At 44.3% G+C, this 17,680-nt stretch overlaps 1 long non-coding RNA gene across 1 annotated transcript; it reads left to right on the top strand.

The window, feature by feature from the left end:
* Positions 1 to 3,156: 3,156 nt before the first annotated feature.
* On the top strand, positions 3,157 to 10,367 carry LOC105718176 (uncharacterized). Its single transcript, XR_001107696.2, has 3 exons — positions 3,157 to 3,294; positions 10,026 to 10,115; positions 10,205 to 10,367. It is a non-coding gene; the product is annotated as an uncharacterized LOC105718176 (long non-coding RNA).
* Positions 10,368 to 17,680: the final 7,313 nt, after the last annotated feature.

The following is a 17,680-nucleotide window of genomic DNA, read 5'->3' as shown; positions in this document are numbered from 1 at the left end:
ATCTAGTACATAGGAGGGACCCGATAAATATTTGTTGAATGAATGTATCAATGGACTGGTCCAAGAATCAGTTATTTCAAAGGCTCTGATGAAAACGAGCAGCCCTGGGGTTTTGATATTTGAAGTTTTTCTTATTGGAGAGCTAGCCTGAATATTCTTGACCGCAGTTTCAAATGCCACGTGTTATTACACTGGTGTCAGGGAGACTCTGATGTGGCTGGTCAGCAAACCTGCTGTGGAATTTTTCTACTTGTCACATGGACAAAAAAATGTCCTTGAAGAGGTATAGAGTGGAAAGCTTGAGATCAAGTGCTGAAAATCAGATGGCCCAGGTCCCAGTCCTGGATCTGGCACTTCCTAGAGGAGTAGTGTTGAAATACTGATTTAACATTCCAGTGTTCTTGTCTCCTTGTCTGTGAAACAAGGATGATACCCATTGTATCTACTTCGTAGGGTTTCATGTAAGGAAAAATAAACACATACATGTAAGTCCCGTTTACTGGCACATAATGGGGTGCTCGACAAGTGCTAGTTATTGTTCATATTATTATTTTGAAAAACTAATGGAAACATATTTAATCTAGGGCTAGTGCTTGGGCGAGGCAAGTGAAGCACCTAGAAGGCAAAATGTTAAACAGTGGCTCACTCTCAGGTGCTGACTGTGCACCTGTATGACTCTGAGAACCCTTATATTTTGAGCTCTAGGTGTACCACACACCTCACCCCAGCCCCAGCTCTGCAAGGAAAAGATGAGCAAGAAAGAAAACTATGTAGTGCAAGAAATTTTCAATGCAGTTTGTCTCGTGGTTTAACGATGTTTACAGAAAACACCTGACTCCAGTGAAATGTAATTCATGAGAAAAGCCAGAGCTCATACAACCACAGGACCACACTCACATTTTAGTGAATGTATTCCTAGAGGTCTCTGGATAAAACCCTTGCTGATAATGAAAACAATGTTCTCAGGGCCGATCTTCAGACTTACTTGAGGCTCCTAGGGCTTCTATCCAACAGATTTAAAGGCAGGTCCACACACACATTATGCAAAGAGAGGTCTTTGGGATACATCTATAAGAACAAAACTTTATCATTAGGAAAAAAAAAAGTGACTTTGTAAATGTCATAACAATAAAATTATACTCCAAGACTTTGGACAAGATGAAAGTAGTATGAGGAAGAACCGCAAAATCATCAGATGCCCAGCTTGTCCAAACGCAATATAAGGAAAATGACAAACATGGTCCATTCCTATATATCATTTCATTAGTCTGTTTTCGCACTGCTGATAAAGACATACCAGAGACGGCAATTTACAAAAGAAAGAGCTTTAATTGGATGTACAGTTCCACGTGGCTGGGGAAGCCTCACAATCATGGCAGAAGGCATGGAGGAACAAGTCATGTCTTACATGGATGGCAGCAGGCAAAGAGAGAGAGCTTGTCTAGGAAAACTCCCCTTATAATCACCATCAAATCTCGTGAGACTCAGACACTATCACGAGAACAGTATGGGAAAGACCTGCCTCCATGATCCAATTATCTCCACTGGGTCCCTCCCACAGCACATGGGAATTCAAGATGAGATTTGTGTGGGGACACAGCCAAACCATATCAATCACGATGTAGTTTCTGCCATGCCATGTGCATAAACCAACCCTGCTCTCCAACCACACAGCTGACTGCCCTAGGGAATGGCTGAGAAGTCACAGAACCAGATACAAAGAAGGCTATTTCCAAGATATGCTATCCTAAATTCTGCCCAATAAGGTTGTCTATGTAGAATGGTGACAGATAAGCCCAATTTCTTCTCTTTCAGGAAATATGACTATTAAGCAAACCAAGACAAGATTGCTATCTAAAGCCCACTTCTCCATGAAGGTTGCTATACCTCACAGTCCTAGGGCTACGAGGATCCACAGAGACACCGTGATCAAAGAGGTAGCATCCCTTACTCCCCCTCAACCTATACGAATCTTGCAATAAATCCCCATTACAGGAAGTAAACTGAGTGGGGGTCCTCTTTGCAGAGCCTGACATAAGGTTTCATACTTATCCATAATCTCCAAATTATACTGCACTAATAAATCTCGGTAACAATACAACTATCAGACTGAAAAAAGAAAATGAAAAAAAAAAAGCGGGGACCAGGCATAGTGGCTCACTCCTGTAATGACAGCACTTTGGGAGGCCAAGGTGGGAGGATTGCTTGGGCCCAGGACCAGTCTGGGCAACCTACTGAGACACTGTCTCTACAAAAAAATACAGAAATTAGCCAGGTATGGTGGTGAGTGCCTGTAGTCCCATCTACTTGGGAGGCTGAGGTGGGAGGATCACTTGAGCCTGAGAGGTTGAGGCAGCAGTGAGTTATGATCACACCACTGCACTCCACCAAGGGAAACCTTATTTATAAAAAGGCCAAAATGCCAAGAACAAATGTATCTGTCTGTCATCATACTCTCCCAGCACAGATTACTGATTTTTACAGAGTTAATGAAAATATCCACAGCAATATTCCCAGTGCTTTCACATTTTTAATTATTTCTCCACTGTGCTTGTAAGAAAACTGAAGCTCGGATCTATAAAGTTAGTTTGTTATTATAATCAATATTTTAGTGACCAACTTTCAAATATGCCATTTTGACTGCTGGACCATTTAACTAAGTCAAAGACTACACAACACATTCTGCCATCTTTATTTCTTCTCTTTCTCTCTTTGGCCAAAAGGTGGTGGTAGGTAATCAACTGATAGACTGCCTTTCAAAAATGGAAGTCAAAATGTTCACATCCGGGTTCCAGATATCCTAGTTAAACAGCTGTGAGTGGAATTTGACTCCCATGGAAAGAGTTTAAGCCATGATTTAGTCATTGACCTCTGATGTTTGCTCTGACTTCTTACAGGGGTGTTCGAAGTGGAGTTGTGAAGTTTCCCAAGCTCCATGCAGGTCACTGAAGTCCACCCTGTAAACAACAGTCCTTCACCTTCTGAAGACCTGTCACCTATGAAGCAGCAAGGAAGGAATTTCTTGGCTCTGCTTCCTGGCACAGCCATTACCTGTGATCTTCTATCCCAATTGGTTGGCCCTAGCAACTGAGCCCCATGAAACATGTATTTAGTGGACTGAATGAATTGGACAATTGAATCAGGAAAAGCAACAAGAACTCCCAAGGTTAAAACAAGTCCAGGACTACACTCCTCTCTTCCTGCCTCACCACATTGATCTGCAGCCTCTAGAGAGGATTGAGCAAAGAGATGCCGGTGTTTTTGACTTCGGGAAAGAGCAATGTCAAAAGAGAGGTCAGCAGATATTTTTAAATCTCTATTCACCTGTTACTGTCTAGCCTGCTGTTGTGGTGGGGGAAGATGACATTTACGGATTCTAGTGCTAATGGGATATAAACTAACATTTCTATTTTGTTATTAAGTAAGGAGGTATCACTCTTTATCAACCTGCTCCTTCCTGGTATGCAGAATGACTTACAGCTAAGAGAAATGGTCGCTCAGGAACTCATAGCACTGTCCACTCCAAGGCAACTTCAGTCGAGCATTCTGCAGAGCACAGCAGAAGGGCTAACGGTGAGCTGAAAGCCTCAAAACTCAGCACCTGTCTTTTTAGTATCTCTAGTATTTTTCTTTTTTTTGGAGACAGTCTCGCACTGTCACCTAGGCTTGTGCAGTGGCGCAATCTCAGCTCACTGCAACCTCCGCCTCCTGAGTTCAAGCGATTCTCCTGCCTCAGCCTCCTAAGTAGCTGAGACTACACGCACGCCACCACGTCCAGCTAATTTTTTGTACTTTTAGTAGAGACAAGGTTTCACTATGTTGGCCACACTGGTCTTGAACTCCTGACCTCGTGATCCACCTGCCTCGGCCTCCCAAAGTGTTGGGATTACAGGCATAAGCCACCGTGCCCAGGGTTTAGTATCTCATAGAGAAAAATAAATGCAAGAAGCATCCCTCTGGACTGAAAGTGGGGAAAGCATCTACTCTTCCGAGGTTAGGGCCAGGCTGCGGCAACCACGATAATTAGCTAGACTCCCTGACACCAAAGAAGAAAATGGCATATGTTTTCAAGGAGCCTTCTGGAGTACCAACCCAGGACATAAAAATATTCAACTGCTCTTGCCATTTGAATGGGGACATACATGGTTCTAGGCCTGCAGCAAGAGAAGTGGTGCATTCCACCCAGCATCCTCATTCTAAAATGCAAATTGGATCCTGTCTGCCTCCAGCTTCATGGCTTTCCTTGGTTTGGGATGGATTCCAAAGTCTTTAACATTGCAGAGAAGGCTTTTTCTGGTCTAGCCCCAGCCTATTTCTCCACGTTTATCTCTCACTCCATCCCATACCTGCACTGGCTTTCTCCTTTCCAACTATCTTACTGCCCTGCCATTCCCAGAACCCACCATGTTTTCTCTTATACCTAGATTTTGCACATGCTGTTCCCTCTACCTGGAACATATTTTCCCTGCCCATCCATTCTCTGGTTAACTTTTACTGGACTAAAAAGCATATGACAGAAAACAAACAGTCCTAGCCCTCAGCCGACAGTTTTTGCATTATATTAATATTTTCTTTCTCTGAAGCTCCAGAGACCGAAAATGTACAAAACAACAAATCAAGCAATCCCACATGGTAAATAATTTTTCACTGATAAATGTTAAATATAGTTCCTATATGCTTATACAAATCTGTTAGGAGGACAGACATCAATAATGCCAAAAACAAATTTGTTTTGACAGAGTCTCCCTCTTGTTGCCCAGGCTGGAGTGCAATGGCACAATCTCAGCTTACCACAACCTCTGAACCGTTCCTGGATTCAAGATGTTCTCCTGCCTCAGCCTCCCGAGTAGCTTGGATTATAGGCATGCGCCACCACGCCCAGCTAATTTTGTATTTTTAGTAGAGACAGGGTTTCTCCATGTTGGTCAGGCTGGTCTCAAACTCCCAACCTCAGGTGATCCATCCAACTCAGTATCCCAAAGTGCTGGGATTACAGGCATGAACCACTGCGCCCGGCCAATGATGCAGATTTTAAAGTTCATTTCTTTAAAAAATAACTCGTTCATGACCAGCCTGACCAACATGGAGAAACCCTGTCTCTACTAAAAATACAAAATTAGCTGGGCGTGGTGGCTCATGCCTGTAATCACAGCTATTTGGGAGGCTGAGGCAGGAGAATCACTTGAACTTGGGAGGCAGAGGTTGAGGTGAGCCAAGATTGCGCCACTGCACTCCAGCCTGGGCAACAGGAGCAAAACTTCATCCCCCCCCAAAAAAAATCCATGTATAGTATTAGCAGATTATTCTTTTTGGAGTCAGATATAAGTGGCTTTGAGCATCAGCACTGCCACTTACTAGCATGATGTTACGCAAATTATCAACCCCTTTGTGCGTCAACCTTCTCATCTGCAAAGTGGAAATCACCCTAGCACCCACCTGATGGAGTTGTTGTGAGGATCAAATGAGAGCATAAGAATGAAATGCCTTGTGCTACTTAACAGGCATGCAGTGTACTCAGTCAACTCAGTGAATGATCACTGTTGCCATCTTCATCCTTATCATCATCACCATCATCAAGATGTATCAACAGCCCTGCTGCATCCTTCTATGGTGGCTCCTGGTGCTTTAAAATTTGATGTGCCGATTCCATTCTGTAGCTAACAAAGCCTTTTGAGGGTTAACCTAACCTTGATCACTCCTGAAGAGCATCCAACCACCTTCACCTTTGGCAACAGGAAACTACAGGGCTCTTCTCAGATGGTTATTCCCAGGAGGGGAAAAAGACACACCAGGGGTCCTAATCAACAGAATCATTAAAAAGGGAGGCAGCCCTCTTCTGCAATGCCTGACATCTAGAGTTTGCTGCCCTTTTCTTTTCTTTATTATACTTTAAGTTCTGGGGTACATGGGCAGAACGTGCAGGTTTATTACATAGGTATACACGTGCCATGGTGCTTTGCTGCATCCATCACCCCGCCATCTACATTAGGTATTTCTCCTAATGCTATCCCTCCCCTATACCCCCGACTCCCTGCTATCCCTCCCCTAGACCCCACACCCCCGATAGGCCCCGGTGTAGAATGTTCCCCTCCTTGTGTCCATGTGTTCTCATTGTTCAACATCCACTTATGAGTGAGAACATGCGATGTTTGGTTTTCTGTTCTTGTGTCAGTTTGCTAAGAGTGAATCTGTCACCTTTTTCTAAGCCTATCCACATTTGTATGCCCAATTTGAGGGAAGCAGGGCAGGTATTACTCTTCTCATCATTTTAAAATGAGGAAACTGAGGCACTTAAAGCCAAGCTGCCCAAGCTCACACAAGTGAACTGTTTCACTCTTTCTTCAGATTCCCCCATCCCATGCCCACTGTGCACACACCCTGAACAGCAGCCCCTAACCTCAATATCCTCTACCCTTCCTTCCCAGAGGCACCACCAGCAACTTTATACAGTTTAGTTTTCCCTTCTTCCGACAATGGCCGTCTGTAAGAGGCCCTAGGCGCCTGGAATTTAAAATTGTTTTTCTTCCCTCCCTTCCTGAGGACCAGATTGTTCCTAAGCTCCAGGCTGCCTGGCCAGTGCAGGCCTGACTTGCTGGCACCTAGGGTCGCATTGAGGATATGGATTTGTTTTTGCAGGACTGCTCATGAGCGATGGAGTGCTGGCGTTGGCTTCCTTGTGAAAGGCACATGGCAACTAGGCATGTATTTGCAGGGAAGGAAACTTCAAGAATAAACAGAAAATACACACACTCCACATCCTGCCAGCCAAGCCCCAGCCTCCCTAGTTCTGACAGGTGATCCATTCTGACTTCCTTACCGAGACACACACCCAAGCCAACTGCAAGCCTTAAAGCATGGCGGGTGGGAAGGAGCACAAACCCAGATTCTCCACATTCTAGGGGTGTGGGCTTGAAAAAATGAAGCAAAGTCCACATCTGAAACCCGGGGACAGCTATGCCTACCTCTCAAGGTTATTGTGAGAATTGGAATTCATGCTTGTAACTTGCCCATCCCAGGCCTGGAGAGTGGGTGTTGAGGCGTGCTAGCCTTGTCAGCATTCTTTGGGTTTCCCCCAACATACCAAAGTCTTCCCTACCCCAGGGCCTTTGAATGTGCTCTTTTTGCTACTTAGGATACCCTCTCCCATCCCTTTTCCTCTCACTCTCTCCTTGTGAATGATACCCCTCATCCTCCAGGTTCCAGCTTAAACATCATCTTCTCCAGGAGCCTTTTCCTAGCTACCCCAGATACAGGAGAGACCCCCCATCCACCCCACCCAAATAATTGTTCTCTACACAGTTTTATTTCTTTGAATATTTATCACAATTTCTAATAATTTTTATTTGCTCTGTCTTCCTGTCCAAATGTTAAGCTCCTTGAGGGCCACTCTCTTCTGTGGCAGGATCTGTGCCTAGAATTTGATAGGGGCTCAATCAATATCTGTTTAATTAATAAATAAATGCCATTACTTTGTGCAGGCTTAATTACTTCAAGTGAGATCAAAAACAGCCACTAGCACCCAGAATCCCTGACCCTGTGGGAAATTTTATCTCCAGCTGAGGTCAGATGAACAGTAAATGTCAGTGGCAGAAAGAGGCATCGCCTAAAAGGCCATTAACACTAATGGTCTTATTGCCAGAAAGGACATTGTAAAAATTCAAACTCTTCATTGTGTGCTCTATACTATGGGGCCAGTATACTACACCAGCTGGACATTTCCCCCCATTTCTGCTTGAGAATCTTTCCTACCTGTATGGATGTGTTGACTGAAAAACATCTAAACCACCTAAGAATTTAACAGCAGACTGGATGAAAAAATACTACCAGTGACAAGTTAATACATAGGAATTCACAATTAAGTTCTATCGCACAATACAGATTTCTAAGGGCCTTAGATTACAAACAAATGTGATTCTACACTCAATAGCTAAAAAACTTGCTCAGAAAACAAAATACAAAATTTTTAAACTATTCCAGGGACCTATTTTTAAAAAAGCATAAAATAGTCTACAATAACGATTTGGTTAAGTGCTTTGAAGGTCAGAGTGAGTTAGAGTTAGTTAGGAAAAAATTAAAAGAAAGAGTTTTGGCCAAGGTCTTGAAGAGAGTGATTGAACAGGGATTGGCACCAACAAATTATAACATTTTAGAACTGGAAGAAGGATTCTTTTTATTATTAAATACAGCCCACTTATTTACAAATGCAGAAAATGAAGCCCAGTGTTCCCCACCCCCTCACCCAGTTCCTGCAGGAGAGGAGGGTCAGGACATCATGAGCTGGGGCTCCCAGTCTTTCCACTACATCATCCAGGCCATTTTAGAAGAAGGTGGGGCAACATCTCAGCCAGGGCACCAAAAGGAGTGAGCAGGATGTGGCAGTGGCTATAGCAACAGGACGAGGCTAGGAGTGAAGAGACGTGACAAGAAAGGCTTGAAGGTGGATGGAGGGTGGCCGGTGGCTGCTTTCCTCATAGAACACCCTTATTTTTGGCCTGTTGACTTGCTGAGCAGCACCTGAGTCATCCCCTTCAAGGCTTGTAACCAACTCAAATAGAGGAGTTACACATCACTCCTTTCACCTTGGGCATCGTGGGTACCCACCAAATATTTGTTGATTTGCTTTGACTCTCATGCTGGGCCTTTAAGTGTGAGATGGGGGAGTCTGTGTGTGCTACCACCAGATAGTGTTCTATTTATGCTAGAAAAGTGCAGAACAGAAAAAAAAAAAAAATATATATATATATATATAAGCCACCTCTTTTATAGATAGCTGGCATTGCTCCTTTTGAATTAAAATGCTTTTGTTGGTGTGGAAAGAGTTGAGCTGGAAGAATGTGTCAGAGGATGGAAGAACAGCACAGAGGTGCCATTTTTACCCTCCCTTTGCCAAATCCAAGTATGGCACCATGGGTGTGGTCCCCTTTCTCCAGCTGGAGAAAGAGCCTCCCTAGAGACATTTGGATTCCAGCTCTATTTTTTAATAGCTGTGTGACCTTAGGCAAGACTTTGGCCTCTGTAAGCCACACTCTCCTCTTCTGCTATCATTGGGAAAGTATTCATCATTATGTGTGGCCCACAGTAGGTACCCAAAAACTACCAATTTATCTTTACTTACTGATAAAAGTATCCCAAGGGGAGTGGACAGGCTGCATGGAGACAGGGAGAGCAACTCTAAATGGTCTGGTGGCAGAAAAATGGGAGCTTGGGAAAGACAAATGGTAAGTCCATTTTCATGCTGCTTTATCAGCATACCAGAGACTGGGCAATTTATAAAGAAGAAGAGGTTCAATGGACTCACAGTTCCACGTGGCTGTGACCTCACAATCACCTCACAATCATGGCAGAAGGTGAAAGGCACATCTTACATGGTGGCCGGCAAGACAGAATGAAACCCAAGTGAAAGAGGAAACCCCTTCTAAAACCATCAGCTCTCATGAGACTTATTCACTACCATGAGAACAGTACAGGGGAACTGCACCCATTATTCAGTGATCTCCCACCGGGTCCCTTCCACAACATGTGAGAATTATGGAAGCTACAATTTAAGATGAGATTTGGGTGGGGACACAGCCAAACCTTATCAAGAGAGCACTGAAGTATAGTCAAATCAGGGAACAAACCCACAAACTTCTAAAGAGGAAGGAATGAGGCCATGGTTTGAAATGAAGAGTAAGGCTCAGAACACTTGGGCATGAAGCCCAGTACCACCTAGGCAAGAGCATTTAAGCAAGTTCTATTCCCTCTTTGGATCTCAGCATTTTCAAGTAAAAATAAGGAAGTTTTAATATTGATCATGGAGGATCCTTACAGCTCTATGGTTCAATGGCATCATACATGACCATGGCAAAAGGGAGATGCTAGAGCAAAGGAATCTCCTCTCTGGTTGTCTTTCTCATCAAGGGCAGAAGCCAAGTAGATGAAGAATCACATCAGGATCTAGTGGACTTAATGATCCTCAGGACAGTGGCAAAGAGGTGAAGGTGAAGTGAACTATTTTCAGCACAGAGGTCCTCCATTCTTTGCAGGTTCCAGTTATATTGGGGGAAGTTGCATTGGAGGAGTACTAAAGGGAACAATGTGATCTCTCACAAAAGGCCCTGAGATTGGACAACTAGGTAAGAAAATCCGTTAAAACTGCCTCTGGCTTTGACTATGTTTGCTTATAACCGGTCCCTAAGCCATTTTCTCTTTCCTGCCCTTCCAGGGTGAAGGAAGAGAAATGAAGAGGATGAAGTAAGAATTCGAAGTGCCAGTCTATCACACCCAACAGCTGTCTCAATCACATCCTGACCCCTTTTAGGAATGTGACCAAGGTGTGCTTGTGGTTGGTTTAGTCCCCTGACATTTAACCACTTTGAAGATAGGCCGGGGACTGCTGAGACTCCAGTGGTAACCAAACCAAGGATCCTGAGAAGCTCCCAGTGCCCAAGCTGGCAAACAAAAGAACATGAGTGTTGTTTGGCTTGGATAAGCTGATACTGCTATTCCTTTCCAAATTATCTGGGTTTGTGGAAGCTGGATATATTAGTTTCCTAAGGTTGCAATTACAAAGGACCACAAACTGGTAGGCGGGTAGGTGGGGAGGGGCGTTAAAATAACAGAAAAGTATTTTCTCAGAGCCCTGAAGGCTAGAAGTCTAAAATCAAGGTATCAGTAGGGCTGTGCTCCCTCCGAAGGACCTGTTCCATGCCTTTCTCCTGGCTTCTGGGAGCCTCAGGCATTCCTCGGCTCATAGATGTTTCCTTCCAATCTCCCACCTTCTCATGGCGTTCCTTCTGCGTCTCCACAGCATCTTCCCTCTGCATGTGGCTGTGTCTAAATTTTTCCTTTTTATAAGGACATGAGTCATTTTAGATTAGGAGCCCACCCTACCAGCTGGGGTAATTGTGCTGTACCCAAAGACATGTATGACCTCATCTTAACTAATTACGTCTGCAATTACCCTATTTCCAAGTAAGGTCCCATTATGAGGTCCTGGGAGTTAGGACTTTAACATCTTTTTGGGAGCACAATTTATCCCATGACAATGGGCTTCTGTAATTTATGATTAAGGGGTCAAGACTTCAAAATAACATTCCTGAAAGATTAAAGACCATGAAGATGTACTTCTTGTCCCCAATGTCCCTTCACCAGAAAACAATACATGTCGCTGGATGCCAATGCAAGCAGTTCCAAGCCAGATACTGGCTTATAATCTCTCTCTCTCTCTCTCTTCTCTCTCTTCACCTGGCCCACACCTCACTCCTCCATGAGCTGCCAAACACTCATAATGCATTCTCGTCACCAAGAAATAACACTGGAATGAATCTGCACCAAAGCTGTTTATGTGACTAAGGAACCTCCATTACATTGCATCCAAGTGGGAGTAAAATTTATATTCTACTCACTGAAGGAGGGCTTCTTGCATGAGGGAGTCACAGATGGCTGGGAATAGAGATTCAGAGCATTTAGAAAAAGCCACATATGTGAACAAATCCCAACACTGTAAAGGTATCTTGTATCAGGTTGGGAACTGTTTCTCCAAATCTCCACACACACAAAAAAATTCAAACTAGAATACTTTCAGGGGTGGCAGGGGAGAAGGCATCCCCTTTTCTCCTTCCATGGTTTCAAGCACAGAAAGTTGGGGGGGTAGTTATAAAAAAGGTTCCACCACTGGTGTCTCCTAACATATTATTCTATATTAGTATTATCAGGCTTGTTAGCCAAAGACAGATGCCGAACAAAAAGCTGATCACGTTTCCCAATCTTATTTGCAAACAAGCATTCATTTCCTGCTTATCAAGGCACAGTGCGGGTACTTTGTCCATTCAAATCATTGTCTTAAGCCAGTGATGCAAACCAATGAGCAAGGTTCACCCCAGCCAGAGCCTGGATGCTCAATGTCATTGAACTCAAGGAGCAGATAATTAGTATTGAAAGGTGTGATTGCAGCCCAGTCGGCCAGGTAATCAGCCCCTGATTTCAGGATTCTAGACCAATTGGAAATCTTAACCCAAGAGGAGGCTGGAGGGAATTATCCTGGAAGTGTAGTATCCCTTTTCAAATATAAACACCAGACAATTACACCAGCCAGTTAGCCCTTCCTTGCTCAGCACACTTGCATTTCAGGCAGCGAGTGGAAGGGACCCCAGCTCTGCCCAGGCAGCTGTCTCCCAGCCTTGGCTCCGCAGGGCTCTTCCATCAGCTCACTCACATCTTCCAAGACTGTCGCAACCTTGGGATGTCTCTGCAGACTGAGCCTCCTCATCCTGGTGCTTGTTTTGCAAACATTTGGCTGCTTCATGGGAACCTGCCTCAACCTGAGGCCTGAGCTCCCTCTTGGCTAGGATGGTGAAGTCTTCCTGAGAAGGGCTGGTCTCTCTTCTGATCATGCAGATCGGATAGCTTGGAACTGACAAAGTGAAATGCATCTCTCTGCCATCTCTTCAAAGGTGGAAAGCCAGTTCTCAGTTCTCAGAAGCCAATAGCCAATTTTGACATAAAAGTTGGTTAAATATTTAAATGGACACTTGCACCAGAGCAAAAGTTTTAGGAAAGTAGCTAAAGGTTCAAAGCAGGTCCCCGATCTCCTTTCTGACCCTGGGCGGCCCCTTCTCCATGTACAGGGATGCCATCTGACAGTGAAGATATAGATGGAAATGTAGTTGCTTCTATACCAAAGAATGCTTTCTCCATTTTCTTTACGGCTCTTTGCTTTAACCAAACTCACAATGGCTAACATAGTTAGACAGCAAAATAAACATGAGCGGCCATAAAACACTGACTCTTCCAGGCTCTGATGGAGGCTATGCAGCCAGCTACCTGCCCCTGGACTCAGAGGGAGGGCTGAGCGTATAAACAAAGTTTGCATGCAAGACTCCATGTATTATCAACATATCACGTTCAGGCTCCTGCCAACCCCACAGCAGACACATAACTCTACATTATGTAATGTGGAAATCAGCAAGGCTTTGAGAAAAGAGGCTGTTTGTTCCTTAGAATCTATCTTCCACCTAAGGTAGATGTTCTCCCAATTAAGTCAAGCAACTCTCCATGGCCAGCCCCCGGCCAGGGGCTCAGAGCTTCAGACCACTGCTGCTCCTCTTTATTCTTGAAAGTACTGAGCTTTGAACACTGGGAAAAGGCCTTCTTGACTTCTAAATAAGGCTCCTCTTGCTTCCATTGCACCATACTTTTTTTCTCAACATTATGAAATGTTTCAAATATCCGGAAAATCTGAAGCACTCCTTAGACCTACTTTTAAGTTATTACTCTCTCATGAATGGCTCTTGAATTCTCCTTTCCTCCAAGTAACAATTTTCAAGATACCTGTCATGGGAAACATGTGACATGGGAGGTCAGTACCCCACACGGCTGCTCAAGTTGTAATCCAGGGCTTCTCTGGGTTTTCTTTCAGAGATGAGAAGAGCCCAGGCTTCAGTTACAGACAGACCTGGGTTTCTTTCTCAATCCCTCCACTTCCTAGCTTCCTAGCTAAACCCTGGATGTGTTTCCTACTCTGTGAGCCTGAGCTTGCCTTCAGTGTATGTTGGGCATGAGAGCCAATCCAGCTGTCCTATAGTGAGCACTTATTAGATGCTGGGAACTCTTCTATATGACCCCACGGGCTCTAATCCTCATAGTAACCTCAAAGGGAGGCACTAGTGTTATCCCCATTGTAGATAATCAAGCTGGAAACCTAAGCCTACTGCCTATGGTGCTGTAGGAAGCATGCAACAGTATTCACGACATACTTAGCACAAAGCCTTCACTCACAATGGCTTTTCAATAAATAATTCAGGATTATTATTATCAATAGTGGCAACATTTCTGCAGAGGGACATCCAATCAGCACACAATTGTAGCTGAGAACATAGACCGTAATAAGTTCTTCTCATTGCCCTGACCTTCTACACGCCATTCTTTTAGCATCTGAGTTTGTTATCAGTGGCCTAGCCTTAATGGCAGCACCCCTAAACCAAGGCTTTATTGGAGAGCAATTTTCTGCGTAGTTGGCAAAGACTCTTCTGCAAAGCACTGCTTTGAGTTCTCAGATTTTTAATTCCAAACACTGCATGGTATCGTTGTGATAAGGAAATGGGAAATGTTGAAGTGCCGTCACTAGGTACCCCTACTTCATATTAGATGAACAGAATTCAGACACAAGCACTGGCTAAGGTATATCTTTTATTGGATGCGTTTTTTTTAAGTGATGGAAATATATCAACTCTAAACTCTGTCCATATGCTCTACTGTAAACATGGCTATTGGCAGGATGAAAGTATTTCCAGACTGGTTCATCCCTCCTCTGTTCAGTTCAAAGATATTTTCCGCAGTGGTTGCCATACAGATTCTAAACCCTAAAGATTCTGGGGCTGGTGCCCCATAGATGATTAGCTCTTCTCTAGAGTAAGGTATGGTTTCTTTAAAAGTAAATGGACTGCCATCTTGCAGCCCAAAAAGCTCTTGACTGCCTCCAGCCCCTCCTTCATCCTAAGCTCCTCCAAACTCACCCTAAACAAACTCTTCCACAAGGAAGCACGTCAAAGATCTTTACAGTACATCTCCTGGCCTAGGAAAAGAACAACGGAAGGGCAAGCAGACATTGAACTTTGATGAAGAACTTTCTTTGAGTAAGAGGTCACACTGAAGCACAGAGAACATGGCATAGCTTTTCTAAAGTCACAGATCAAGTTGGTCAAAAGAAAGAGAGAACCCAGGAGTTCTGAATCCAGAGTGCTACTGTGCATTAGATTAGTAATAATTTTTATTAGTCTAAGTCCAGAGACCTTGGAACCAAAACAAATCCAACTGTAGAACAAGTGTTTTGGGGAAAAAAAAAATTGAAAGCACTCTAATGACATTGTCTGTCTCAGAGGGATGAAGTTTCAGATATACCAAGACAGGACACTTTATAAGTCAGATAAATTGTGTATCCAGAATAAGAAAGAAGAGGTTTTTCCTGCACATTCACCAGTAATATAATAGTTGAAGAAGATAAGCTGGAATTTGGGGACTTGAAGCTAGAGTCTGGGAAAAAGATCCCCATTCCAGGAAAGGGACGAAGAGCTACACAAGGAACAGAACACTGACTGATCCGACAGTAAGACTCTCCCAAAAGGAAAGTTACAGGCAATTCCAGAGCTATCGCTATACAAACACAATTCTAGCTAAAATCTAAAAAGAAGAAGTGAAAGGCAAAGGGGGATGAGATAAGGTAGGAGGACCCACCAGAAGCCCACAGACGTTCTTGACAATTGTAATTAAGGACGTGCTTTTGGGACGGACAATCCTGCCAAGACATCTGGTCGCATTAATCCTTTCTTGGGCTGTGGAAGTTCACCACCAGCAGTAGACGTGTCATTGCAGAGAAACAATCTAGGATGAGAAGAGAAAGGGATGTTTTAGGTGGGCTGGCAGCACAACTTTGTGGACTGCCCTGTTTTTTAACAAACCCACAGAACTCTGTGGAGCCAAGTGTTCTTCACGCTAGGCCAGACTTTCCTACCCCACCTTGGGGGTCTGCCAGTTTTTGCTGGCTCCCTCGCCAATGTCAAGCCTTCTTGTGAAATGACTGGTGCTTCCTGCTTCCCATCACACCCCCGACCCAGACACGCCACCTCTCCCTGGGTATCCGCCCTATGGCTTAATGAAAGGGAGCCAAGGGGCTCTTGAGGACAGAGAAGCCCCTGTTCAGAAGAGGAGAGAAAGAACAGGGTCACTTCCTTCCCTGTTTTCTAGGTTTCTTCCGCCTTTTTCTCCTCCCGCCATCCCCTCCCATGGCCGCTGCTCCTTGGCCTTGATTCAGCACTGCATTCCTGCTTGTGTCCCAGCCTCCCAGCCTGCAAGGCCATGGGGATGTTCAGAGAGTTACAGCTCCAAGAAATTCTCATCTCCATAGACCTGTCTACCCACCTCCCACCTGGGCTCCAGAGAAACAGCCAACATTCCTTCAGTCCCACAGAGAAAGGGTGTGACTCGAATTACTCAATGAAGCCTCCAAGCCAGCCTCTTATGCCCCCAAAACAATAGAGTTGTATTTTTCTTGGACTTCATTCATTTTATTTGGTTTCTCCTTTGATTAGCAGAAAGAACTCCTTTCCCTCCCTCTCCCTACCACCACCTTTCTTAATCCACCAGCTTCACTCTTCAGGTAGAAACCAACCCCCCAAACCCAGTAGGGTGAAGCCTTGGATCATGAACTTGAGTGACGTCAGTGAGCTTGAGAAATGCCATCCGCTTCTCCTGGGCTTTCTCACACGTGGGAATTGTCTCTTGGGAGTCTGCATCCCATCTCTGATCTGTTTGTTGATGGTAATCCCAGGACACTGGGTGAGGTGTTAGGCAGACTGACCTTTCCTGTTTTCTGAGTCAGTGATCTTAGATCACTAAGTCAGGTGCTAAGTGTTGAAAATTAAAATCAATGTGTGGGGCCTGTGAGAGGAAGCCAAGAAGGTGGGAACAAAGGGTAAAAGGGGAAGGTGACATTTAGTTTTGGTTGAAACAAACAAAAACCTATCTATCTGCCATCAAATCCATCCTCATCAAAAAGAGATTCTGGTAGCTGGTGTCTTGTGTGCCTATAGTCCCAGCTACTCGGGAAATTGAGGCAGGAGGATCACTTGAGCCCAGGAATTTTAGGCCAGCCTGGGCAACATAGCGAAACTCTCTTTTTTTTTTTTATTGCATTTTAGGTTTGGGGGTACATGTGAAGAACATGCAAGATTGTTGCATAGGTGCATACGTGGCAGTGTGATTTGCTGCCTTCCTCCCCTTCACCTATATGTGGCATTTCTCCCCATGCTATCTCTCCCCAACTCCCCACCCCAGCCCCGTCTCTTAAAAAAGGGGGCTGGAGGGATTGTATGTATTTGGTATGAGGCACACATTATGAAGAATATGATGTGGACATGATTCCTTCTGACAAATTGCCTCTGAAAGGCTATAGCCCATCTTAACTCCCAAGGCAGCTTCGGCTCAACCCCAAACAGCCAAATCTTCTGGTATTGGGGGAATTTTAGTTTGATTGTCTACTGAGCTCCTCACGTATGTCAGGCTGCAAGGATATTTAAGGAGTATCTTACCTCTCCACCAAGCTACGGCATTTAAGGTACCCACCGATTCCACGCCCAGGTTCTCTATCAAACAAACATCTGATGGAATCACAATGCTGATAATGCCAGGTGTTTGGCTTGGCTTGGCTTTTTAAATCCAGCTTTTATCTCAGAGGTCAAAATCCTGAGCAGGCCCAAGACAGAGCAGCCTAACTATCTTTAGAAACTCAGACAACCACGGCTCCAGTGGTGCAATGGGTTAGCGCGCGATACTTATAAGAAACTCAGACAACTTCTCATTTTAAATATGAGGAAACTGACTTGTTGAGAAGCGAATTGTTTTACAGGTCACGTTAACAGAGTTCTAGAAACACAGAGGTCACATTTCTGGTCTGAGGAACTCGTGATTTAGAATTGCTCCCTGAACAATCTATGGAAGTTGTACTGTATTGACGAAAGTTGGCTTTTAGGTTTAACCAAATGCCCTGCAGTACTGTCTTCTCCCCTCCAATCTCCCATTCCAGCACAGAGCGGGGACTTCCTTCTACTTCGACATACCAAGCTGAGCAGGCACAATTCTTTTCAACAAATATCTGTTGAGTATCAATTTTGTGCAAAGCATTTGCTCAAATCAAGTAATAAAA

Source organism: Aotus nancymaae, unplaced genomic scaffold (assembly GCF_030222135.1).
Source record: "Aotus nancymaae isolate 86718 unplaced genomic scaffold, 86718_ANA_hifiasm-v0.15.2.pri h1tg000089l, whole genome shotgun sequence".
Taxonomy (NCBI): Eukaryota; Metazoa; Chordata; class Mammalia; order Primates; family Aotidae; genus Aotus; species Aotus nancymaae.
This window is presented reverse-complemented; position numbering and strand designations above follow the sequence as displayed.